Source organism: Canis lupus, chromosome 8 (genome assembly GCF_003254725.2).
Source record: "Canis lupus dingo isolate Sandy chromosome 8, ASM325472v2, whole genome shotgun sequence".
NCBI lineage: Eukaryota > Metazoa > Chordata > Mammalia > Carnivora > Canidae > Canis > Canis lupus.
In genome coordinates this window covers 39,648,791-39,674,901 of record NC_064250.1, presented here as the reverse complement: position 1 = coordinate 39,674,901, position 26,111 = coordinate 39,648,791, and the positions used below count along the sequence as shown (strand labels likewise).

The window sequence follows — 26,111 nt, the reverse complement described above, 5'->3', positions numbered from 1 at the left end:
ACACCACTCTGGGGGGACCACCCATCTAGGAGGAGCCGCGAGGGCAGCTCCCGTGAGTGTCTGTGGGAGCCTGTCTCCTGCTGTGAGGACTAGGCTGTTGGCTCCCTCCCAGAACTCAGTGGACTAGGCTCTGCAAGACCTTGAGTAAGTCATTGCCCTCTTCTGGATCTAAACTGTTTCCTGAAGTGTAAAATAAGATTAGATGAGATTAGTCACTTTCCATTATTTGTAAGTGTGGAAAGACTACTTGGACAAAATCTTGTGTATAAGTTATATTAAAAACAAACAAACAAACGTGTCACTGGCCTAGTTCGGGGCTGGGGGGAGCCCCACCTGTTCTCACTTTGCCCAACACCTCCACCTCTTCCTCCTTCAGGCAGCAAGCAAGGACTCTCAGGGGAGCTCCTTGGCTGAAACATGGTGAAAATCACCAGATGTGATTATCTCTAGCCAGTGCACAGGGAAATGTTTAACAATAGTCTGGGAGTAGAGGGTGCTGATCTGTAGTGTTTTGCTGATTTCCGTTGTGTAAATACTACTACTGTGGCTATACTCAAGTCACCAATGTCACATCACTGAACGTGGAGTTGGGGTGCAGTAGCATACCATATGGTAAAGTAATTACGAAGCAATGAGTTTTGAGTATTTGTCACCTTCACTTTTAATATGTTTTATTTAATTATAAGTTTATATGATGCAATTCTTGATAACGGGCGAGTGGGCATTGATTTGCAAAATTCGGAAAATTCAACAGTTATTACCACTTAGTATGAGCCAGCTCCAGGATACCACTATCTAGGATTTTTAGAGTGCCAACATTCTAAATCTTTATACTAAAGCATAAGCCGTTTGAAGCTGGGAAGGGCCAAGTGGAATAAACCTAGGGATTTTGGAAGTGTGCTCAGGAGGGGGGCAGAAAAACATGTTTTCAGTGTAATATCCCACACAGAGCACAGAACTAAAAAATAGATGGCCAGCCAGTGAATGATGCAATGACCCAACGGGGCAGTGGCCCAACCCACATGCAGTAGGCTTTGTACTTTGAGTTATTTTTTAAACCATTAGTGGGGTAGGTTTATATTCCATCCACCCACATTATGTCATCCAGCCTTCCATGGGACAAGTGGCACCAACTGTGGCCAGGAGGTATCAGCAATGCACTTAGTTACAATGAGGTCTTGGAGAGCCTACAACAGGGACGTCATCTGATACACAGACTGGTCACAGCTGAAAATCCAGGCATTTCCAGAGCCCTGCATGGATTCTACCTAGACTTCCAGGCAGCCGCAATCACCTTTGGGTGGGTACAATCTTGAGTATCTTCTCACTCCTCCCGGTTACTATCTCCCTGAAGATTAATATTCAATTCATACTTTTGTCCTCCAGTTCTTCCCAGAGTGTTTGAAAACAGCATGGGTCTTAAGGAGTTACAAGCCTGGATTCGGATAGAATCAAAATTCTAGTTTTGTCACTTACAAATTGTGTGACTTTGGGCAAACTGCTTAATTTCTCTGTATTTCCATTTCATCCTAGATAAAATGTGGATGATAATACTACCTACTTCAAAGCATTATTTGGAAGATCAAATGACTTTTGCATGTATAAAGTACTTGGAACAATATTTGCCACATAGACTATGCTATTTAAATGTTAGTTATTATATCATTATTACATATAATATATGCACTTATATATGATTATTACATATAATAATAATATATGTACTAAATGAATGAATGCAGGTGAACAAATGCATGGGAAAGAAGGGTCTGAATAGATGCAATGAGATTCTTCTGGAAAACAAATGCCAAGTATGTATTTATAATAATTATAATAAATAAAAAAAAAAATAATTATAATAAATAATAGCAGTAACCTTAGCTAGCATTTGTGTTTAAAATACATTTTATAAGCATTATTTCATTAATTCCTCATAAAAATTCTAATAGGAAGGAACTGCCTTTAGCTGTGTATTACATAGATAAGAAAATCCAGACTCGTTGAAGGCAAGAAATTTTCCCAAGATCACATAGTTTGTTAATGACTCAAATCAGGTCTTTTGACTCTAGAGCTTAACCTCTTTACCACTTAACCCACCAGCCAGCTCCTAACCTCCAGCCCCTATGCCTTCTCTCCTCAGTACTGCGCCCCACTCCTCCGTGTCTTCGCCTATTCCTTCAGGTCTATCCAAGACTTATGTCTTTTCTGAAGACTTTCCAGACTGTTCCCCTTAGTATGACGCTCCCAGCACTTCCATATACTGTGTGCCCCTCACTCTCTCCTGCCCATGGCTGTTACCCTAGACTCTGTCTGTGTTACACAAGTAGCTGTGTGGAGATTTTGCAAGATCCAGGTTAAATTCATGCCCAGGCTGAGATGCGCCCTAAGCCCCATGACACAGCCAGTCCCTGCTCAAAGCTGCCCTGTATGTGCATCAGGGTTCCCCAGAAACTGCACTCTACTGCTAGCCCTAGTTCCGGGGCCGGTAAAATGGGAACAATGGGAAGTCCAGCTGGCTAGATCAAGCCTGGATCTAACCAAGCACCGTTGACTTCTCTAGGTCATGAACTCACTGGTGCAGAAAGGAGGGTGGAGAGCTAGAGTCAGCTAAGAAACAAGACAAGCTAAGGGGCACCTGGGTGGCTCAGCTGGTTAAGTATCTGACATTTGATCTTAGCTCAGATCTTGATCTCAGGGTCATGAGTTCAGGCCCCAGGTTGGGCTGTGCACCTACTTAAAAAAAAAAAAAAAAAGAGACAGATGAGCTGTTTCAAAACTTTTTATGTCAAAAAACAAAAAAGAACAAGACAAACAGAAAAGATGATCCAGCCTCTCCTCTCAAGGTGACTACTGCTAGCTCACATAGCTCACAGGTGCAAACCCCTTTAAAAGGATCCACAGACCAACTCACAAGAGAATACGAATCTAGGCAAGCGAGAAGTGCTGAGCGGACATGAAGTTCAAAGGAGTGCTCAGGATGCAGTGGGACCCTTCAGGGAGACTTTCCTAGAGATAGTGAGTTGATTTTATAAGAAATTAAAAATAATATTTTCTTAGCACAAATGCAGTATATGCCCATGACAAACAAATCAGAAAATATAGACAAGCAAAGAAAGGAAATGAAAAAAACCCCACCTACAATCTCGCCCACCTAAAGACAATTTCTATTAACACCCTCAACACCTTGACAACCAGATTTTGCAGGAGGCAATGTGCAGAGCTGAAGCACACGTTGTGTGTTTGTGTGTGTGTGTGTGTGTGTGTGTGTGTGTGGCTGAGGAGTGGGGCGGGGGAGGGTGGTGGGGAGTGGTGACTGTCCTGGCATTTTAGTCTATGCTGGGGAGTAAGTGATAAGGGTTGAAGAGCAGGACTAACGGGAGATCTCTGGGACCAGGCAGAGATTTGAAGCAGGCAGCAGTAGCAAGGAGCCTGGCTGAGCAGTGGCCCACTGAAAACAATCCTAATAGCAATAACGGAGAGCGTGTGTTGAGTGCCTCCCATGCGCTGGTATTGTGCTAAACACTTCACATTCCATCATCTTCTACAATCCTCTCAGCCACACTATTAAGTAGATAGATAGTCTTATCCCCATTTTATGGTGGGTAAGCGGTTTGCCCAAGCTCAGCAACCCATACACCAACGTTTCTTAGGGTGTGCTTTATAGGTGAACCACATCAGAATGCCCTGAGCTATTTGTTAGATCAATCAAGACAACAGGAGTCAAAAACCCCAGACCTGTTTGTTCGTGGTTTGCCTGAAGGTCTTCTTCAGACTGAAATGCTTCTCATCAGAAAGTCACAAATGAGAATGCCCAGAAGATACCTATAAACTGGGAAATACTAAGGGCTGTCTTCTGAGTAACTCACAGTCCCATTTCCTTCCAGAAGTGCTCAGAGGATGATGGTGAGAAAGAGTAAGGGTGTAGCCCAAGATCTGAGTTCTGTGGGCTCTACACACCTTTCCTGTCCTTGGGTTAATCATCCATCTAGTAGCCCCCAAACCTGGAGAGAGCCTTCTGCAGGAGGTAAGGCAGCAATAAGATAGTGCACATCAATCATTCAAAAGCACCAGGGCGGGTATAATCAGGATCAAGAGGCAAAACCAGACCTGGGAGATTAGGGTGATAAGGAAGGGCTGGGAACAAAGAGCCCACACCCGGGTGCTTTCCCCTTATATCTTCACTCGACTTGAGCCTTCTAACCCCAGGGCTCTTATCTGCAAAATTACTGAGTTGGCTTTAACAGTCTCAAAGGTCCTTTCAGCTCTAGATGGGAAGACACTATCTAAATCCAGATTGTACTCCCACTGCCCTTGTTTACCTGGGGGCAAGTCCAGAAACCCTGAAGCCCCACAGCCACCTGGAGGGTGGTAGCAGGTACCAGCTGAATCGGACAGATAAAGGCCAGAAGAAAGGTGACCTTCACCAGGGAAGCTGGGAAAGGCCAGGAGTGGCTCCGGCCCTGGGTGAGATGCCAGCACCTCCCTACATGTTGAACACTTCAAAGACCTTTCATGGACATTGTTTCATTGGATCCTCCCCACTCCCTTATAGGTTAGCATTTTTCATAACCCCATGTGTGACCACAAGGCAGAGACAGAGATGCTACGGGAATGAGAATGTATTTTCAAGAACACCCAGGAATGAGGTAGGAAAGGGGCATCTGGGAAGAGGCACCTGGTCCCTGGGCTTTCAATTCCAGACTGTGAGGCAGGTTTTGCAAGCTACCAGGGAAGTTTCCCTCGGGGCACTCAGGATCCATCTTCTTTCTCTTTGTCCCATTCTCATTGGTTGGCTGGCTGCCACTCAGCATGGAGCCAGCCCTCTGCTGGGCTGAGCTCCCCACTGTCATCTCTGAGGTATCTGTGACAAGATAATTGTCATATTAATAAATTTGCTGTGTTTTTCCATTGCCTTCTCTTTCCAGGCAGGCACGGCTAGTCAGGCTTTTTGCCTTAGGATTTTCTTGCCCTAGGATTTCTTGCAGGACTGAAAGCAGAAGCTGCTTGAAGCTAATAGATCTTCCTGTCTTTGGTAAAAGCCCTGGCTCATTGAGGAAATCAGACAGACACCCTGAGGGAGAAGGGTGATGGAGGAGGGAGAGCTTTGAAGGACAAGGAGAGAGAAAGGACTGTGCTCAGAGACCAGAAAGTGAGAAGACAACTCTGATTATGAGAACAGAACCTATCGGAGTCTTGGGTAAGAGTCAGATCTCAGAGGACGTGACGCCTTAGGCAGGCCTTGGGCATTGGGTTTCCAGCCTCAACAAAGATCCCTGGACCCCAAAGTTGGACTCAGAAACACTAAAATCACCAAATTGGCTGAGACCCGAGGCACCAAAGGAAAATTCAGTGTGGGCTACCGGCTGATGAGTGGGCAGAATGCCTCTCACTTTAGCCCAGTGAGGCACAATTTTTTCAAGGGGTTGAGCTCCCAGAATGACAGACTAATTATTTGTCCACTGAACAGGATGGGAGGCTCAGAGTCATATTTATTTTGACTAAATGGAAAAAGCATAGGAACATATTTCTAGCTCAGCTGGTTTGTAAAGTAAGAGTCACACCTGAGGAAAAGAGAAGGCTAAATGACCCCCATCGTCCTGGTGCCACCAGCCTGTGATGATACCAGTTACAGTTCCTTAATACCCAAATCTTATTAGCTCTAAGCACTCCTCAGCTAATGCAAGAATTCCAGTCCAATGCTTAGTCAGTTAGGATGCTTTAGCCACAAGTAACAGAAAACCCAGATTCAAATGTAAAAGGAAATACATCCCTAATGGGAATTCCAGAAATTGTGGGTTCCAGGTGTAGTACAATGAGTGGCTTAAGGTACTGAGAACACAGGTTGTCCTCATCTCTCTGCTTTTTTGTCCTCAAGATGTTGGCTTTGTCCTCCAGCTGGTTCCCTTTACAGTAACAAGATGCAGTAACATCTAGAGGAAGAAAAGGACACTCCTCCTGTATCTGCTGCTTAGAAGCACAGAAACTTTCCAAAAGTCCCCTGTAGAATTCCATTCATGTCTCATTGGCTAGAGTTAGGTACACGTCTGTTCTTAAACCAATCTCTGGCAAGGGGATGGGGTTGCCATGGCTGGCTCACAGGGAAGTTGGAGGGTTCATCACAAAGAACGCTGATACATTCCATCTCTCACACAGACATTTCCCCTCCCTTGGTTGGGCTTGGGTCCTCCTTCATTTATGTTAAATGCTTTCTCAGAGACCCTACCATCTCCTAGAGAGTGGGAGGCTCTTGGATTTACTTAGCTAATTCTGAATCTCAAATTTGAATTCTGCTCCAGCTTTCTTTCCCAGGGGATCCTTTGGCAGAAACAGCTCTTTAGAGGAACAGCTCCTTAGAAGAACTCTTTTTGCCAGACAAATCCAAAGTTGGCTCTGGCCCAGCCAGGACCTCCATTGTATGGTTGCTTCCACCTTGTGACCCAGACCTCATCCTGTCTTCTGCACCCAGGGGAGTCGAGCTGGGCTACCAGTAAAGCATGCTGCACAAGCCAGGGCAACGACACTGGGAAAAGACCAGTTGTGCTACTTTTCTCAGGAGAAGATTGTGAATATGGCATCAGGATTTTTCCTTTAGATTATTCAGCACATTGATATTAACCCCATTTTACATTACATGAAAGAGATGGGGAGTGGTAAAGTAGCATGCTTAAGGTCACTCGGCTAGTTAAGCAGCAGAGCCAGGAACATTCTTACATGAGTATTTTTGTGTATATATTTTGACTTCTCTTGGGTAAATGCCTAGAAGTTGAATTGCTGGTTCAGCGTATGTGCATGAGCTTCTCTAACTACGAGAAACTGGCAAACTATCTTCCAAAATAGTGTATGAGTGTTCCGGTTGCTCCACAACCTCATCAACATTTGGTGTTGTCAGTCTTTTATTTTTAGCTATTCTAGTTGGTATATATTTGTTTTAATTTGCATTTCCCTGCTGGCTAGTGATGTTGAGCCCTCTTTGCTGTGCTCACTAGCCATTTCTATATCTTCTTTTATGAAGTATCTGCACATTCTCTTTAAACTGAGTTACTTTTTTTCTTATTGATTTGTAGAAATGCTTTATATTTTATCAGTAACTATTCTTTGTTTTGCAAACACTTTCTCCCAGTCTGTGGTTTGCCAATTAATTTTTCTCAAGGGTGCAGAAATTTTAATTTTGATGTGATCTATCAGAGTGGTATTTTTCTTTAATAGTTATTGTTTTCTGCAAGTTGCCCAAAAAAACCTTTGACTACTCAAAGGTTTTGAAGATATTCTCCTGTTTATTCTTCTAGAAGCTTTATGGTTTATCTTTTACATTTAAGTCTATGATCTCTCTCAAATTAGTGTCCATGTATGGTGTGAAATGCAGGGCAAAATTCTTGTTTTTAGTATGGAAATTCAGTTGTTCCATTGTCACTTGTTGAAAAGCTAATACATCCCATAGAAGTGAAGCAAGCTGACCATGCTGTCAAAAATTACTTAGCCATGGGATCCCTGGGTGGTGCAGCGGTTTGGCACCTGCCTTTGGCCCAGGGCGCGATCCTGGAGACCCGGGATCAAATCCCACGTCGGGCTCCCGGTGCATGGAGCCTGCTTCTCCCTCTGCCTGTGTCTCTGCCTCTCTCTCTCTCTCTCTCTCTCTCTCTCTCTGTGACTATCATAAATTAAAAAAAAAAATTTACTTAGCCATATAAATGTAGGTCTTTTTCTGGGCTTTTTTTCAGTTTGATCTCTATAACTATCCTTACTCCAATACCCTGGTCTCAATCACTATAGTTATAGAGTAAGTTTTGAACTCATATAGCTTGAGATCCCCCCTCCCATTTTGTTCCTCTTTTTCATTATTGTTTTAGTTGTTCTAGATGTGTTGCTTTCTTATGTTTTAGAACCAATTTACACACACACACACACACACATCTACTTTGGGATTTCACTGAGCTAAATAGGTACAAAAGGAAAAACCTACAGTTTCCTTCTGATGTTAAGGAAGAACCTAATTCTTCCCTGCTATGTCTTTCTTCCCTGTGAGCAAGACACCAGTGAAGACCTGTACTTCTTAGTGACCACTTCCTCAGGTTTGATTAATTTGCTAGAGCAGCTCACAGAACTCAGGGCAACACTTATATACATTTACCAGTTTATTAAAGGTTATGATAAAGGAGACAGATGAATAGCCAGAGGAAGAGGTACTGAGCACCAGTCTGGGAAGATGCTGAGTGCAAGAGCTTCTGTCTCAGTGGAGTTGGGTGTGTCACCCCCCAGGTATTAATGTGTTGGCCAGCCTAGAAGCTCTCTAAACTCCATACTACTGGGATTTTATGGAGGCTTCCTCACACAGGAATGATCAATAATTAACTCCATTTCTAACCCTTCCCCTCTCTGGACGACAAGGGGTAGGGCTGAAAATCCAAGCTTCTAATCATGGCTTGGTCTTCCTGGTGATGAGCCCTCACCCAGGAGACCACCCAGAGTTGCCTCATCAGAACAGACGGTGCTCCTAGTTTTCTTAACACTTAGGAAATTACAAGGGTTTTAGAAGCTCCATGCCAGGAACCAGGATGAACTCCAAATATATATTTCTTATTATAAATCACAACAACATGCTTCCACTTCAATATGTTTCTCTGCTGATGTACCAATCCTCTCTAGCTTCTTTCTTGTCACAAAAGAGAAGGATCCCTCCACATTTTGAGGGTTAACTCCTCTGCCAATTTTTTTAATTTCCTCTCAATCTGGCTCCTCTTTTCCTCTTGAATTAAATTCAAATGACCTTTAGCACCCACTCCACCTCTGCCTTCCCCTTCCAGGACTCTCTTCAGTCACATATAAGTGCTGGCTTCCCTTCTCACATGTTTGCTCATTTCTGTAATTCTTGTAGTAGAGGGCCTGCCTTCTATCAGTTTCCAGAACTTCTCAATTATGAATAAACCCCAATTTACCAGACCCAGTACCTCATCAGTCCTCAGGTTCTCCTCTCTGTGGTGTTGTGCTCAGTTTACTTTCTATCTCCTTGGTGGACCTCTCTTTTTATACAACTGTTTTTCCCTCCTTTATAGGCATGCTTGCCACTGTTTGGTGGCCTCAAGAGACTAGAAGCCATCAGACAAATACTACCAACTTCCCACCTGCAAATCTAAAAAAACCATAATTCCTCTGGTCAAAATGGAACATTTATCTCTTCCTTGACCTACAGTAGTTCCTCCAACTTGAAGGAAGTCCTGTCTTTTCCCACCTTGCTGGGGACCTCTCTCTAACAATCAGCTTTGCGTGTTCTGGAATCTTAAACATCTCCTTCTCTTCTCTTCTTTCTCAACATTGTGAACACATGGTCTCCATCTCCTTTTTTTTTTTTTTTTTTCGAAAAATAGCCTTATTTTCACTTTTTTTTTTTTCACTTTCTTTTATACCTAGTACACAATGACACCTTCTAAAAGAGTTATGTACCCATTGTTTTCCCTTACGTCCTTTTGGTCACTCCTCAGTCCTCTGAAATTTGGCCTTTGTTTCCAATGCATCAGTAAAAAACCTCACCAAGGTTATCAATGACTTTGTTGCCAAAATCTCTTGGATCTTTGTGGCCCTTTGACCTATTCCTGATAGCACTGATATTGGTCACTACTTCCTCCTCCTCCAGCATCCCCTCCCAATAACTGTTTCCTCCTTGCAAAATGTTTGTTTCCACCCTTCAGCTCCTGGGGTCCACCCTCCAGCTCCTGGTGTCCACCCCCAGCCTCCCGGAGTTCACCCCTCAAATCCTGGGGTGCACCCCCCAACTCCCATGCCCCCAATGCTGAGGCCCCCACTCCCTCCGAAGGCCCTGGGAACACTCCACCCCCTCCTCCAGCCAACTGAAAAGCAGCCCCTTCTTCAGGCAAGATTGGTGTTGTGTGTTCTGGTGTTTTCTTTCCGAGCTAAGCGTGGTACTCTCGTACTGGGCTGTACCGTGTCCCCAGCGCTCATTAAACACCTCCCCTCATGAAAAAAAAAAAAGAGGAAAAGCCTCTCCTTTGGATTCTGTCCTGGGCTTCCTTCTTTTCTCACTTTCTATGAATGATCTCTCCTACTCCTTGACTCCATAAGTATTTATTGAGCACCCACCGTAAGTAAGGCCCTGATCTAAGCCCTGAAGATACAACAAGTGCCTGTTCTCATGGACTTCACAGTTGCCAATGGTGTCAATCCCATCTGGATACCAATGACACATAAACTGTCCTCCAGCCCAGATCTCTCTCTCTCTTTTGTCTACTTGGTCTGCTTGGCTATTCCACATACACCTCACACTCAGTATTTCCAAAACTAAAATTGCCATCCTCAGCCCACCTTCAGACCAGTTCTTCTCTTTCTATCTCAGTTATGTGAGCCACAAAGTGTTCATCATCTGTGTTCACCATCTTTGATTTTTCACTTTCCTTCTCCTCTTAATCTAATCTGTAACCAAGTCCTATCAATTTACCTTCTAATCCTCTGAGGTGCCTCTGGAATCCATCCACTGCTCTTCATGTCCCATACTATTGCTGTAGTTTAGACTAAAATCTTCACCTCCTTGAGTCCCAACAGGTCCCTCCATTATTGATCACTTCCTCACCACCACCACCCCCCATCTTCAATCCATTGTCTACACTGTGGCCATAGTCATTTGCTGAAATAACTCTGATCACAAGACGACCCTGCTTGAAATTCCTTGTTGCCTTTAAAATAGAAGCCAACCCCTTTAAGATGGCCCAGAGAGATCCTGCCTACCTCTTCATCCCTTCTCTTCCCACTACTCTCCTCAGTCTTAACCCTCCAGCCACACAAACTTTCTTTCCCTGGGTGTGCCATGCTCACTCATACCTCCAAGCTTTCAGAAGTGCTTTTCCCCTAGCCTGAAACACTTCCCTAATCCCAAACTCAAAATTTACTGAGCTAACTGCTACCTACTGCAGTCTCAGCTTAAACATTACTTCTGGAACACTTTCCTTAAAATCTCTAGTCTATATGTCAGTGCCACCCTGTCCAATCCACCCTAGTATGATTTTCTGATTTCTTTTGTTATTCTCTGTGCCCTTCCCCCCATTAGACTCCAAGCAACAAGAAGACAGCATCAAGGCCTATGTCACTCATGCTGTGTAGTTGTATTCTCAACTTTTAGAAAGTACCAATCAATACATATTTGTCAAATGAATGAATAATTTCCTGCCCTTCTTTTTCTGCCTTCTAAATACAGATATTGTTTAAGATTCATGACTCTGAGCTTTGCTCAATTTCCTTCCTTATCATTGATTCCTATGGCTTCAATGATCAGGTCTGTTTGAAGAAGTCTCCAATCTACCCACAAGCTGGATATCTCTGAGCACTATGTCTGCATTTCCAACATTATGCTAGACATTCATGCCTGTAGGTCTTTTTCATCACCTCAAATAAAGGATATAAAACATTAAAAGCATGCAAGGATAGGTATTCAAGGATGTGTAATGCAACACTGTCTATAATATTGAGAAACTGTAAACAACCCAAATGCCCATCAAAAGAGAAGTGGGTAAATAAATTCCAATACTACTGTAGAGCCTTAGAAAGACTAAAAAGATTTATACACTGACATGAAAAGATGTCCTTGATATACTATTAAGTAAAAAAGCAGGTTTCAGAATGATAAATATAGTTTAGTTTCGTCTTATTCAATTATTCAACATGCATATACTGAGCATCTACTACAAGCCAGTTTCTCTTCCAGGTGCTAGGGATGTGCAGAGAACAAGACAATGTCCTTATTTTCACAGAACTTTTTAGACAGACAATGAGCCAATTATATATATGTGAAATGTCAGGTAATGATAAGCATTATGAAGAAATAGTACTGGAGTACCTGGCTGGCTCAGTCAGTAGAGCATGCAACTCTTGATCTCCAGATGGTGAGCTCAAGCCCCACGTTGGGTATGGAGCCTACTCTAAAAAAAAAAAAAAAGAAAAGAAAAGAAATAGTGTGCTATTTTAGGTAGGTAGTCAGGAAGGCTTTTCTGAAATGGTGACAGTTGAGCAGAAATCTGAATAACGTGAGGATGAGACTCTTGTGAATATTTGGGGAAAGGACATTCCAATCAGAAGGATGGGCTGGGATGAAGTAAGGAAAGGAGAGTAGTGAGACGTGAGGCCACACACTCCACCTGGGATCCAGCCATGGCAAGGGGCTCCAGAGTCCATTGTATGATGGAAAAGTCAGTCTTTGGAGGTGTGTCTGTTATAACATGTTGGTGTTTCATTGAAAAAAGTTAGAAAAATAAATACCAGCTCTAATCAGAAAATATTTCCAGGACATGGGATTATAGGAGACTTTCATTTTTCAAAACTATACCCTTTTGTTGTGTATGAATGTTTTATTGTGAGTGTGTTTTAGTTTGGTAATCAGAAAAGGAAAGGATGATTTAAAAACTCAGTGCATGCCCTTGACTCAACAACTCCCTTTGAAGCAAAACATCCTTTAAAAAAAATTAAGTCTGTAAAAATGTGTGTATACGGATGTTCATTATAGTGTTATTTACCAAAAATTGGAACTAATTCAAATGTTCCACAATAGGGACTTGATAGAATAAATCATGGTGAATTTATATGATGAAATCATAGGAGCCCTGACAAAGTGTGTCAGAGAATATCACCTCAGGCTCAAAGCCTAGTTCAATTCTCAACTCAAAAAAATCTTTTCTGGACACACCTGCCTAAAAATGATTTCTGTCTTCTCGAATTTTATTTGTGCCTATTGTTTGTTGCACTCCTCTGGCCCTTACCCCACATGCAATTCCACTATGGAACAACAGATTTAGTTCACACTTGGCTCACCATAAGCTTTATGATGGAAAGAAAGGCAGAACAACTCCAAACAATAGATAATTCATTCCTTTGTAAATGCATCACAGCATTTATTTTGCAGGAGATTCAGCATTCTAATTAGCTTTCCTTATGCTAATATTAAAAGTGAGAAACTTATGCAAACACGGATATACGGTTGGGCGGCAAAGGCAAAAAGATCCACAAAAAGACTGAAAAGTGGTGGTCCCCTGGGTAGCCCCCAGATGGAAATCAACACTGGGGTCAGGAGAGTTCTCAGGGCCCTTCCCCTACACACTCACCATGCCCTCTTCACTGAGAGGCTGGAATACACACCCTCTCCTCAGGCTTCTGTGCCCCATGCTCTGGGTGTGCAATGCTGAGGGCTTTCTGAGCTCAGCTCTGAGCCCCTGTGTGTGTTTGTGTGTGTGTGTGTGTGTGTGTGTGTGTGTGTGTGTGTGTGCTTCTCTGGCCTGGCCTTGTGGCAGTGAAACAGCCCCTTGATGAGTCATGCGAGGCTGCCTTCCACCCTGTCCAATCTGCGTGGCCTCACAGCTGACTCAGCAGCTCCCACAGAGGCCAGGACACATTCCTTCCACCCACCTCACAGTGGTCTCCTCTGAAAGGGGCAGGATGTCCTTAGAGAGAAAGGGGCCACATTATCCCACAGCCATCCTAAACTGCCCTTCTTTTGTGTGACACGAGGGCTCACTGAGGAAGCCTCTTCCTTCTGGTAGCCCTGAGCAGCAGGCAGGGTTTTCTACCAAGGGGGGCATCTGAGAGGGCCTGTAATACCCCAGCTGAGGACTCATGGGTCACACATGAGTTAACCAGTAAACGACATATTTATTACTGCTAAATGCTGACACTGGCAAATTTGTTTGTCTTAGGGCTGCCTTTTTTTTTTTTTTAAGGGCTGCCTAATTCTGAAGCCCAGAAGGATCCTCTACATGGATGGTTAATCTCTTAAACTGATCCCAAAATGGATTATTGGGTGCCCTGTACAGTGCCCACTGCACTTACTCACCAGTTCTTGTTGGGAAAAAGGGGGAGTGGTATTTGGGTTTTGTAGGGCTTTATTTTAGTTGGGGGTTGCCTTTGAAAATTCCCAGAATAAAATCTATTGCTACAAACAATCTTTTCCTTTGCTTTTCGTCCCCCACTCCCTTCTCTCAATCCCTCCTTTCCCTCCTCACATCCCTACCTCTCTTTCCCCATTTGCCAGTCCAGCCCATAAGTTCTCTCCCTCCCTTTCTGGTTCCTACCTTACCTTCCCACCCAGACAAGAGATGAGGGTGGTTCTAATAGGAAATGAGGTGCTATAATGCCCTGCAGATGCCCGAAGCCTCAGACCCAAGAAACCAACATTCTTGTCTCATGTCTCCTGGCTTTGGCACCATCCCATGGTCCCAACTCCCTCTGAATAGAAAGAATTCTAAATTCTTTTAACACTCTTAACAAGGTAGAGTCCACAGCCCCACTGACTGAAACACTCATGGTTGGTCCTTTCCATGAGCCTAGGTTGGTGCCTTTTGCAGTGGGATCTGGAGGCCACAACTAAAACAAAATAAACATCCTCCTTCCCCGACAAAAAAAAAAAAAAAAAAAAAAAAAAAAAAAAAAAAACTCATTCCAGAGTCTCTTTGTTCAACTAAACAAAGATTTAGGTGCCAGGCTCTATGCCTGGGCAGAAACCCAAAGGTAGAGAAGTCCTGCTCCGAGGGAGTTCACATCCTGGCTTCTCACAGCTAAGCTTTTCTGGAGCACACTAGTCATTGACCAGTAGAATGAAGTCACCTTCCTGCCTCAGCTTCCAACAGAAGTGGCAATTCTGCTTCCTTGCAGACTCATAAAGGTTCTGAATGGTAAGGGTCCTGAGACATCCCCGTATCAGAGGTGGAAACTGAGGCCCAGAAAGAAAAATGGTCTTGAGCAGATCACACAGCTGGTGGCTGAGTTCGGCCTAGGCCTGTTTCCTTTTTCCCCACACCGCCCTGCCTCTCAGGCATTCCTTTGCGCTGATGAGCCAGGTGAATCCAAGACAGCTGGCTGCTTCTGGGTTTGGCCTGATTATTCCCTTCCCTTGGGAGTTGTCCAGATAAACTTCCCGGCATGCTAAGAGGCTCACCTCCCAACTTGGAAGGACAGGAGTTCTCTGTGAGACCAGAGCCAAAGAAACTCAGTCAGCACTGATACTGTCAAGCTCCCTGCACAAGGTATTAATACAATTGCCTCCTGCCCCCAAGGCCAGAGCCCTCAGATGCCCACAGATCTGGTCTATGCCTGAGAGCATTGATTTTTTGGTCCTTGAAATTCATCCAGTGCAAGTGTTTTCAAGCTAGCGGTCCCAAACCATTAATTGGTGGCAAAATCTAATTTTTTAAAGGAAAGAAAAGAGTAGAAATGTCAGAGTATAACACATTTGTGGTAAGCAGAATCTCGGAGGACCCCCAGTGACCTCACATAATCCCCTTGAGTGTGGATAGGACCTGCGAAGATGATGGGATATCACACCCAAGATTATGGTAGTTATCCAGCAAAGGAAGGGATTTTGCAGAAATAATTAGGGCCCATAATCAGCTGGCTTTGAGATAATCAAAAGAGAGATTATCCTGGATAGGACTGACCTAATCAGGTTAACTCTTTACAAGAGAGGACCTCCTGTGGGCCTCACAGAAGAGGCAAACTGCCGTGAATTCTATTGCTGCAAGGAAATGACTTCTGCCAACACCCGTGGGAGCTTGGAAGAGAACCTGAGCTTCATATGGATGGCAGTACCAGCTGACACCTTACCGCCGCCTGGTAAGACCTCGAGCAGAGCATCTAGCTAAACTGTGCCTGCACCCTGACCCATGGAAACAGAGATAATAAATATTTGTTGTTTAAACGACTTGGTTTGTGGTAATTTGTAGCACAAAAATAGAAAACTAATAGAATACTCCAACAGTAAAAATAAGTATTATTAACTTTTTTCTGGTTATGTGTATAGATCCATGAGTATTTGACCATGGTATAAAATACAAGTTTTGTTTTAGGATGTGATCAAAGCCTTGGAAGCCATTGATGTAGTTGGACAGTGATTTATCCCAGGTTAGGCAGCCATTCCTGGAAGAAAACTGGAATCCAAGTGTCCCTGGCTAATGCTCCTTCCATCATACCATCATACCACACTGCTTAATGTTGTTAGGAAACATTAATTCAATTTTTGAGAGGAGAGAAGAGTGGGAAAGAGTTGGTTTACTCTGGTTGAATCAGTTCTTTCTGCGTTAGGATACTGCCACTCCATGACATTCTTCTTTTGTCAGACTATCCCCACTCCACCTGCCTCAAGGTCTATCTCACTGTATGTTATTACTGTGGGGTAAGTGCTTTGCATAAATGATCTTGGTTAATTCATACAGCAGGCAAATGAAGTAAACATTTAATGCCTCTATTTTCCAGATGACAAAAGTGAAGCTCTGAGAGGTTAAGCAAAACATAACCAAAGACACAGGGCTGGTAAGTGATAAACCCAGGATTCCAACTCACGCCTGCTGAATTCCAGTGCCTGAACCCTTCACACTTCTGACACCAAATGTGTGGGTTTCCCACAACAAGCAATTCTCCAGTTCTCTGGGGACACCACATGGGTAACTTATAATTTAATTCAATTCTGACACTAACCAGGTTAAGGTTTCTGTCCCATAAGACATACCCACACTTCAGATGCCAACCGCAAGTAATGGGTCTCCAGGTGACCTACACTTCTGTCTAACTTGGCAACAAATCTGAAGTTCCCATAACCCTTTCCTTGATTTCAATAATTTACTGTAACAGCTCACAAAACTCAGGGAAACACTTTAAGTACTGTTAATGGTTTATTTTGAAGGATACAAACGAATAACCAGATAAGAGGTTTGTAGAGTGAGGTTCAGATCCATCCTGAGTATGACACCCTCCTGGCATGCGGATATACCACCAACCTGGAATCTCTCTGAACCCCTTCATTTAAAGTTTTTGTGGTTCCATTAAATACGCATGCTTGATTAAATCATCGGCCTTTGGTGGATAACTCCATTTCCAGCCCCTATGCAACTGGAGATCACAAGTGGGGCTGAAAATTCAGACCCTCTGATCACAAGGTCAGCTTCTCAGGCAAGCAGCCTCCACCCTGCAGGAGTCACCTCATTAGCATAATGCAGTTGTGGTTGGCTGGGGCTTATTATAAGTAACAAAAGACTCCCCTGCCACCCCAATGCCTGAAGGAATTGCAAAGCTCTCTAGGAGCTCTGTCTGAGGAACTGGGCACCAAGACCAAACGTATTTCTTGTTATATTGCAGAGGGGCCGGGGTACAAGGGCACTTCGCTCCAGTGACCCCCAAACAGACCAGGTATAGCCATTTTTCTGCAGACACATCCAAAGGCAGACGAGTGGTGGTGAAACAAGAAAGGGATTTACTTCAGTGAGGCCAACACTGGGAAGACAGGACAAGTGTCCTGTCTCAAAGACTGTTTCCAAAGTGCTGAAAATACTTCCAGGTTTATATGAGAAATATGTGGGACAAAGGTCAGTGGGTACACATAGGTGGGCAGTGAAGGTCAGATTGGTCATTGTCTTAGGGTCAGTCACCCAGAGTCTTGCTGGTTCAGCGCAGTCCTTGCTGCTTGAGGGGTAGTTTAGTTTCCCAACAAGGGATGCTTTGTCCACAGGGTCTTTTGCCTGAGTTAAGAGATGAGCCAGAAAGAACTTGGTCAGTTAAACAGTACAGACTGAGGTCGAAATGAAGGCAGTTCAAGTCCTCTTTGAATTTCACACAATCACAGCCCTTAACTACTGGGTGCACTGCTCCCCACAGGAAATCTCTCTCCACAGAAATTTAGTTGGCTCAGACTTTGCATCTGGGAAATGTCCTGGGTTTTGAGGGAAGCTCTGTATAGATAGAAATACATAGCTAATATTTATTGAGCATTTATTCTATGCTGAGCACTGCAAAAGGCACTTCACAGTCATTATCTCCTTAAATCTTCACAACCCTATGAGAGTAGATACTGGTATTACCTGCAATTTACAGATAGCAAAACTGAAACTCAGATGGCGTCAAGAAACAACTTACTTGGGATTATACTAGGAATGCAAGGGTCATTCACTATTAACCATTAACATAAGTCACCATTTGAATGGGTCTAACAAGAAAAAACATATGATTTCACCCTAAAAGATAAGAAAGCATTTGAAAAATTTCAAAAAAATGGCACAACCACCTTGGAAAACAGTGTGGCAATTCTTCAAGAGGCTAAATATATGATCCCGGAACTCCACTCTTGGCATCAGCTCAAGAAATCAAAACATCTGTCTACACAAACACTCGCCCAAAGATATCCATCTAAGCATTATTCACAGTACCACAAAGGTGCAAACGATCTAAATGTCCACCAAGAGATGACTGGGTAAACAAATTGTGAGATCACATACAATGGATTGTTATTTGTATACAAAAAGGAATGAAGTTCTGATTCATGCTACAACATGGATGAACCTGGAAAACATTACGCTAAGTGAAAGAAGCCAGTCAAAAAAGACTACATATTATATGATTCCATTTATATGAAATATCCAGAACAGATAAATTCATACAGACAGAAAGGAGATCAGTGGTGGTCTGAGGCCAGAACAGACATGAGGGCTACAGCAAGAACGAGAAATGGCCTCTAACGAGTATAGGGTTTCTTTCTGGGATGTTAAAAATACTGTAAAATTAGATGGTGGTAATGGTTGTACAACTCTGTGGATTGTACTGAAAACCACTGAACTGTATCAACTTTAAACAAGTGAATTTTATGGTATATAAAATCTGTCACAATAAAACTTTAGAGAAGAGGAGCACCTGACTGGCTCAGTCAGCAGAGCAGAGCATAACGCTCTTGATCTCAGGGTTGTGAGTTTGAGTCATAAGAGAATGCACATTAAAACCATACTAAGATAGCATTTCTCACTCATCAGATGGGCAAAAATTCGAAATACTGACAATATACTCTGCTGGTGAGACTGGAGAAACAGGCACTCATCGATTGCTTGTGAGAATGAAAAATGGAGAGGAATTTGGCAATATCTTACAAACGCAGATCCGTTTACCCTTTGTCACAGTCTTCCTACTTCTAGGAATTTACCCTGAAGGTACACATCCAACAAATTTTTTTTAAAGATTTTATTTATTTATTCATGAGAGACAGAGAGAGGCAGAGACATAGGCAGAGGGAGAAGCAGGCTCCCTGCAGGGAGAGCCTGATGTGGGATTTGATCCCAGGACTCTGTGACCACCACCTGAGCCAAAGGCGAACGCTCAACCACTAAGCCACCAGGTGCCCCCACACCCAACAATTTAAAAATATTCAGGTACTAGGTTGTTCCTGGAACATTATCTATTTCAAAAAATATATATATTAATACCTTAAATACCTAAACATGGAAGATTGGTTAAATAAACAATGACATTTGGTTGAAGCGCTATTAAAAACAAAACCTTGTGGAAAATCTCTATGACCTGATTTCCAGAAGATAATAAATGAAAAATGCAAAGTGCAAACAATTATAAATAATGTACTTTTGTATCAAAGATAAAGGGGCATAAGAAAACTTAAGTATCTGCTAAATTTTGAAAAGGATAAAACGAAAAACCACACATACATTAAAGAAATGGGAGGGCACCTGGGTGGCTCAGTGGTTGAGTGTCTGCCTTTCGCTCAGGTCGTGATCCCAGGGTCCTGGGACCAAGTCTCACATCCCGAGGGGAGCCTGCTTCTCCCTCTGCCTTTGTCTCTGCCTCTCTCTCTGCGTCTAGTGAGTAAATAAATAAAATTTTTTTTTAAATGGGAAAACACTGAAGTGGAATCCCTACAAGGAGTAGAGGAAGAGGGGCATATGGACGCTTCTCCGTGTATATCTTGGTGTACAGTTTTGATTCTTGGGAAGTACATCAATGTTCTATATGTTTTAAAAAATGAATTACATAAAGGACAGGAGGACGGAACACAAAAAAGAGCAGATAAACCCAAACACACCTAAAAAAAAAACAAAAAACAAAAAACAAACACACCTGATACAGCCTGTCAGTTGCGAACCCACCCTCTCTTACTCTGCCCTGCAGACCACATTTCCGCTGTGCCCGTGACCTCTGGGTGGGGCTGTGCCCCCCACCTGCGGACAGGGGGCTACAGGGCTGCAGGAGGGACAAAGGGTGTCCTTCCTGCTTCCTTCGGGGCAGCGATTCCCAGAGTCTCACTCCAGCGACCTGCCACCCAGAGGCCACAGTGCCTTCTCCTAGCAGCTCGCAGTTCCTCCAACAGCCTCATTAAACCACTTGGGCAACCCCTGCTCTAGCCGGCGGGTACCCCCTCTCGGAGCCCTGGTTTCCAGCCCGAAGGGCCCCTTCCTCCGAAACCACAGAAACCAACCCCCAGGTAGCACCTTTTCCACAGAGGAGGTCTGAGTCTCGACCCCATAGGTCCGTTCTGAGTGTCTAAGGCTTAAAAATTCAAACTACTTCCTTTTATTCTCTCAACCCTGAGTGATTATCTCAGAGGAATGAAATTTCGAGTGTTGCTTGCTTAGCGCTTTTCTAGAGTTTCTAACAGGTTAAGTAATGAACGTGTGCTACCTTTATGACAAGAAAAAGAATGTGCCCCTCTTATTTGATGACGCTTCATTGTGCCTTAGTACAAATATAGAGGCCGCGTGAGTGACGGCCCAGGCTCCTGAGCTCCGGGGGGGCCGGCCGAGCTCTGCCCCGCGCCACAGAGCAGGCCTGTTCAATTCTGACGTGTCCCTTCCATCCCTTCCCCTAACAGAAGATTATTTGAAGACTTTCTTGTTCTCTAAGCAAGCGATATCGGCCCAGAAAGACATTTCTCTCAGAAGCTTTTCCAGAAGCTCACAATAAAGCTGAGTCTCCCAAAGTAATGTGAGCCAAGGAACCAGAGGAAAGAGGAGGCCCTGCCAGGTTCCACGGGGAGGGAGGTCCTGGGTTCCTCGGATGCGGGAGAGCTTGGTTCTTGTCTCACAAGAATGTCTTGTGAGGAATGTCTTGACTCCAAGAATGACTCTGGCGGACACAGGAGAGTGAGTAAAGGGAGAGAAATTTATTAAGTAAAGGTATAGAGAAAGCTCTCAGGAGTGAGAGGGGTCCCGACAGGGCTGCCGCTGAGGGCTTGTGGGGCTGGTCTTTTGTCGAAAGCTGGCTGGGAAGCTTGTGGCCTGGAGATTCTGGTGCTGTCTTGGTTTGAGTTAAGACTGGTGATAACATCTTTAATGGCTTACTTGGTCTTTGGGGTCTGGTTATTCTTTGTTGGTCACAGATGACTGTCATAAAAGACACCCTCCCTCCCACACCTAGGGCAGGGTGGGCTGGCTTGCTCCCTTATCTCTGGCTTCCTGACACCTCAGCATCTTGGGGATTTCTGTGAGCTGATTCTGTGGCCCCCTACCTAGCCCTGCCTGGCCCTGTTTGTCCCTAACTCCCCTCCGCGTTCTGTCTTCCCGCCAGGCTAAGGCCAGGGGGACGGGAATGGGACTTACAGCTGCCTGTGCCCGATTCCTACCTCCCTACAAAACAAAACAGAAACGAAAACAAAACAATCCCGTCCTCAGAATCCAGACCAGGAACTCTGGAGACGTTGCATGTTCTGGCAAGCAGCCTGATGGCTAATAGATAACAGGTTATCCAGGAAATAATTAGAAGCCCGCGCCCACATGGATCAGTTGCAAACACTGACCTCTGGCATTCAGGATCTGGCCCCCAAAGTAAAGAACTCTTTCTTCTTTCACTTCCAGAGGCTGGGAAGGCGTTAGTGCTCTCTCTGTTCTTTCAAACCTGACAAATGAACAAGTACAGAAGCTCCAACAGGCACCGCAGCCCGGCAAAGCCCAGGGCCTCTCCCTGAGCCCCTGGGGTAGGTGAAGAGGCTCCTGTCCCAAGGTAGGAGGCCAGGGCCAGCTTGCTTTTGCACCATTTCCCGCGGGTGTCTTCCATCTTCTCACCCCTTTCGCCCACACTTGTGCCCCAGCCCTGCTCCTTCCAAAGTCCACGCCTGGCTGCCCAGGGCGGCCATCCAGCCCCCACTGTCTTTTCCCAGATTCAGCACATTGCACTGCCCGCTCCCCTCCTCCAGACGCTAGGCTTGCTTGTTTGTGAGGAGGGAGAAAGACTCAGAACTCAAAGCTTGGTTTATGTTTTAGGAATTCATGTGGGTTCACCACTATAGATTATACTCTTGTGTTGCATCGTTGTTGCTTTTAATAATGGTTTCCAAAATGGATTCCTCTTCAGAATTCTTTACGGTTTTCTGCAGCATGATGTATAGAATTTGAGAGTAAGCAGGAATGCAATGACAGATTGAGGCTTTCTCACTTTGTCTTAAGTAGATGGAAACAGCTAATAATTCTCTTCTTCTATATATCATGTCAAATCACCCTTTTTTTTCTTCCTGTCTTTGGATGGGGCTTGTGTTTTTCTCTAGTAAAAGCAAGAGTAGTAACAGTAACTACCATGTTCCTAGCACTGGCCGGTGCTGGCTGTGCTAAGCTCCTTAGGTCCATTGCCCAGTTAACTGTTTCCATAGTCTGGTTTTATTATCCCCATTTTACAGGTGACAAAACAGAGGCCTGGAAGAGATTAAATAATTTGCCCACAGTTATTTCAAAAAAGAAAACAAGTAGAAACAGCAAGGATCGAGGTGCCTGGGTGGCTCAGTGGTTGAGCATCTGCCTTTGGCTCAGGGCATGATCCTGGAATCCTGGGATCGAGTCCCACATCAGGCTCCCCACAGGGAGTCTGCTTCCTCCTCTGCCTCTGTGTCTGCCTCTCTCGGTGTCTCTCATGAATAAGTAAATGAAATCTTAAAAAAAGAAAAAAAGGAAGAAGAAAAGGAAACCGCAAGGATTCTGAGATTCAAATCCATGTCAGATTCCCAAGGTCCATCCTCTGTTACCTACATCATATTAACTTCTTCAGGGAGGCAGCCATTAAGAGTCCTGAGTCCTCGGAGGTGGGATAAAGGGGATAGTGATCTGTAGGGGGCAGATTTCAGAGCTTGTGGCCACAGTGTCATAGCACCCAAAATTGCCCATCAGGCTCAGAATCTGCCCAGGGCTCTGCACCCTCTCTTTTGAACCTCACCACAAACCCATGAGTCAGACATAATTTTTCACCACCCACCACCATCCATGTTATGTATAAGATTTAAAGTGAAGGTCAGAGACGTGATTTGTTCAAGGTCACTCAACTGGTAAGTGGAGTAGAATTGTGGTTTTGAATTCAGGCCTCCAATTCTCCAATCTACTTTCGACTTACTATGGCCTCTGTCTCTCAGCCACCCGGGCGTTAGGGCTCCCTCTCACGCAGGGGCCAATGGTGCCAGGCACCCTGGCTCTTTGCTTATTCGCGGTGTTCAGTAGTTTGAAAAGCACAGTGATAGATGTGAGTATGGGTTCTAGAACCAAACTGCCAGAGTCAGAATCCCAGCTCTGCCATGTACAAGTTCCATGGCCTTGCAGAGCTCGCTGTGCCTGTTTCCTCACTTGCAAAATAAGACGGAGTAAGAGCAGCCGCTTCTACAACGGCTGTGACTGAGGCGTGTGACAAGAGCTTGGGATCACGAACGAAGCAATCAACAACTGCCACTTATTATGGTCATTTAGCAATTTCTACCTCGTTGCCAGGTTTACACAGAAGCTACTATTTCAGTTAGTGCGATATATATTTCCTGCCAGAGATAGGCCCTCGGGGCTCCTCTGCCTTTAGCTCGAGTGGCTTCCCCTGAATGCAGACTCCTTCGGGGCAAAGATTCAGGTTGCGAGTAGTTGAGGTGGTGATCCCAGAAAGCTCTGTGAGAGAATGGGAAACATGAGGCAGGGAAGGGAGGCAAGACTATGAATGAACAGGTTTCCACTGACAAGAAGGGGGCTGGATCCCACCGGGTCCCTTTGAGAAACTGGAACAGGTCTCAGGATGGTCCCTGGGGACCCTCACAGCCCATTCCCCCATGGAGGAAGGGTTGCCCCTGGAGCATTCATCCCCGCTAACCTCTGGGGCCAGTATGCTCCGGGGCAGAGCACACCTGCAGGCTGCAAGAAGCCAGAAGTTGTTGGTGTGTGGGGAACGGGTTGCAGGTGACCCTGGGGTAAGCCAAGGGCACGTAGTTGGGGCCCTGCCTGCCAGCTTCACAGTAATCTCCCAGTGTTGCTAATATATACTCTAGGTGTATTTTTTTGTTTCTCAGAAACTCTTGCCAAATAGCCCATTGTTTGCTATGGATCTATTTTTAATGAGCAAAATTTCCTCCTTGAACTGTAAGTGCCTGCTTAGAACTGTCTCAAGAACTTCTAGATAGTCAAGGTCCCCTGAAGTATCCATAATCGTGACAGTCCCCTACATGTCTGTGCATTGTGCCTTCTAGTTTACAAAATTAAAAAATACTTTTCACACACATGATCTCATTTAATCCTCATGGTAAGCCAGCGAAGTGGAGGATAGTTCTCCAAAGTAGTCCCAGAGTTCTCGATACTTTTACAAGGGATTAGAAACAGTTTAGTGATTTCTGTTGAGAGATGATTCCGAAGGCCTGAGGGAAGTTTTGCAGCATCTCCGCTCTATCTAAACAGTTCCTAATGGACCGAAAAAGACCTATTCCAGCCATTTTACTCAGGTTTGGAAACTTTAAGAGTATGGATGCTTTAGGAATAATAAAACAACTCGGTTACTTTGTTCATTTCTCTCAAAACGTACACATGTAACAAGATGTTAAAATAGAAATTTCTGACAAAGACGGCAGAGATCACATTCTAAAATGAGGTGTTGGACCTCCATGCAGGCTTCAGAAAGAAGGCAGGTGGTTAAAGAAAACCAGTTTCGTGATTTCCGCACCCTCATTCATGGTAATAAAATGGCTAAGAATTTGGAGGTGAGAAAATTGGATTTTTGAACAACATTTTTGGTATACCATGAGTCCCAGTCTCACCCTTAAAAGAGAGAAGGGAGTATAGGACCCTTTTCACAAGCTTAGAGAAAGGGAACCCATCATGTCCATTGAGAGATTTAGGGGACACAGTGCACAGGTGTCCAATTCCCACATAGAAAATCTGATGGACAAGCAATGGGCTGACTACAGCTTTGACTGAGGAGTAAAGGGGAAGGTCAGTGACAGCCTGTGCTCTCACGTTTGTCACAACGTTGTGGGCAGCAAAAGAGATCAGAATACGCCACCTTAAAATATGCCACTTTGACATATGGATTATTTTGAGCCAAAAACAATTAGGAAACAGAGCACACAAGAGGACCTTTCTGCCCTCTCTTTGTAAAAGCAAGGCATATGTTTCCCTTCACACTGTGCCCCCTCCTCTCTCTTTCTTAACTGTTAGGAGCATTGACTTGAATTTGCATAAGAAGCCTTACTAAAATAAGGCTTATATTCTATTAGTTTTCCCTGTATATTTATCTTCCACAATTTACCACCCGTGGAAGCCCAACTCCCTTTTTTAACTTGTCTTGTCACTTCACAATTTATCACTCAGGACACCTGGGTGGCTCAGTGGTTGAGCATCTGCCCTTGGCTCAGGGCGTGATCTTGAGATTCTGGGATCCAGTCCCACATCGGGCTCCCTGCAGGGAGCCTGCTTCTTCCTCTGCCTATGTCTCTGCCTCTCTCTGTGTGTCTCTCATTAATAAATAAGTAAAATACATATTTTTAAAAATTATCACTCTTTGTTAAAATGGTATATAAGCTCCCAGGCTTAACTGCTTTTGGGGATTCTCACTCCTTTTCGTTTGAGTCCCCTCTCCCTGCCCATAAGACAGAGACCTTCTCTCCTGTTCATCTGTCTTTTGTCACTTTAATTTGCAGGCTCTAGTCACTGAATATAAAAGGGTAGAGAAAAGGGTTCCCCCCTTACCAGCAGCAGTGAAAGATTGTCTTAGATCTGTCCAAGAGGATTGCAGGGAGGGACAAACATCTCAGAGAGAAGCCTAAGGTGTCACCACATTTGCAGAGGCTGATGAAGGAATAAGTGGGTGACCAGAATAGAGAATATTTGTCCTATGAAGCAAACTTTAGGAGAGAGATCCTCAGTAATTGGGAGTGAAGATCATCCAAAAGAGCTTGTGAGAGTCAGCTTTCAAACACCTGCCAAGTCCAAAGAGAGCAGAGCAGATGATAAATCAGCATGCCAAGACCAGTCAAGGAAGAACTCCCCTGATCCTTTCGCCTCTTCTCAATTCCAGAATGCTAGCTCTGAAAGAGTTAGGACTCATGGTTAGTAAGCAGGGTAAGGTGAAGGAAAAGTGTT

The 26,111-nt window shown here is 44.3% G+C and overlaps 1 long non-coding RNA gene across 3 annotated transcripts in view; it reads left to right on the top strand.

The window, feature by feature from the left end:
- Window positions 1–1,013: 1,013 nt before the first annotated feature.
- The window catches only part of LOC112657434 (uncharacterized), a 55,142-nt gene continuing 30,044 nt past the window's right edge, over window positions 1,014–26,111 (top strand). The window contains exons 1-4 of one of the 3 annotated variants that reach the window (XR_004818323.2): window positions 1,014–1,300; window positions 15,447–15,597; window positions 16,237–16,293; window positions 21,603–21,747. This is a non-coding gene — a long non-coding RNA (uncharacterized LOC112657434). Of the gene's footprint in view, window positions 1,301–15,446; window positions 15,598–16,236; window positions 16,294–20,627; window positions 20,892–21,602; window positions 21,748–26,111 lie in introns of those variants that run through there. The other 2 variants (XR_004818322.2, XR_003135005.3) reach the window with 2 other exon arrangements.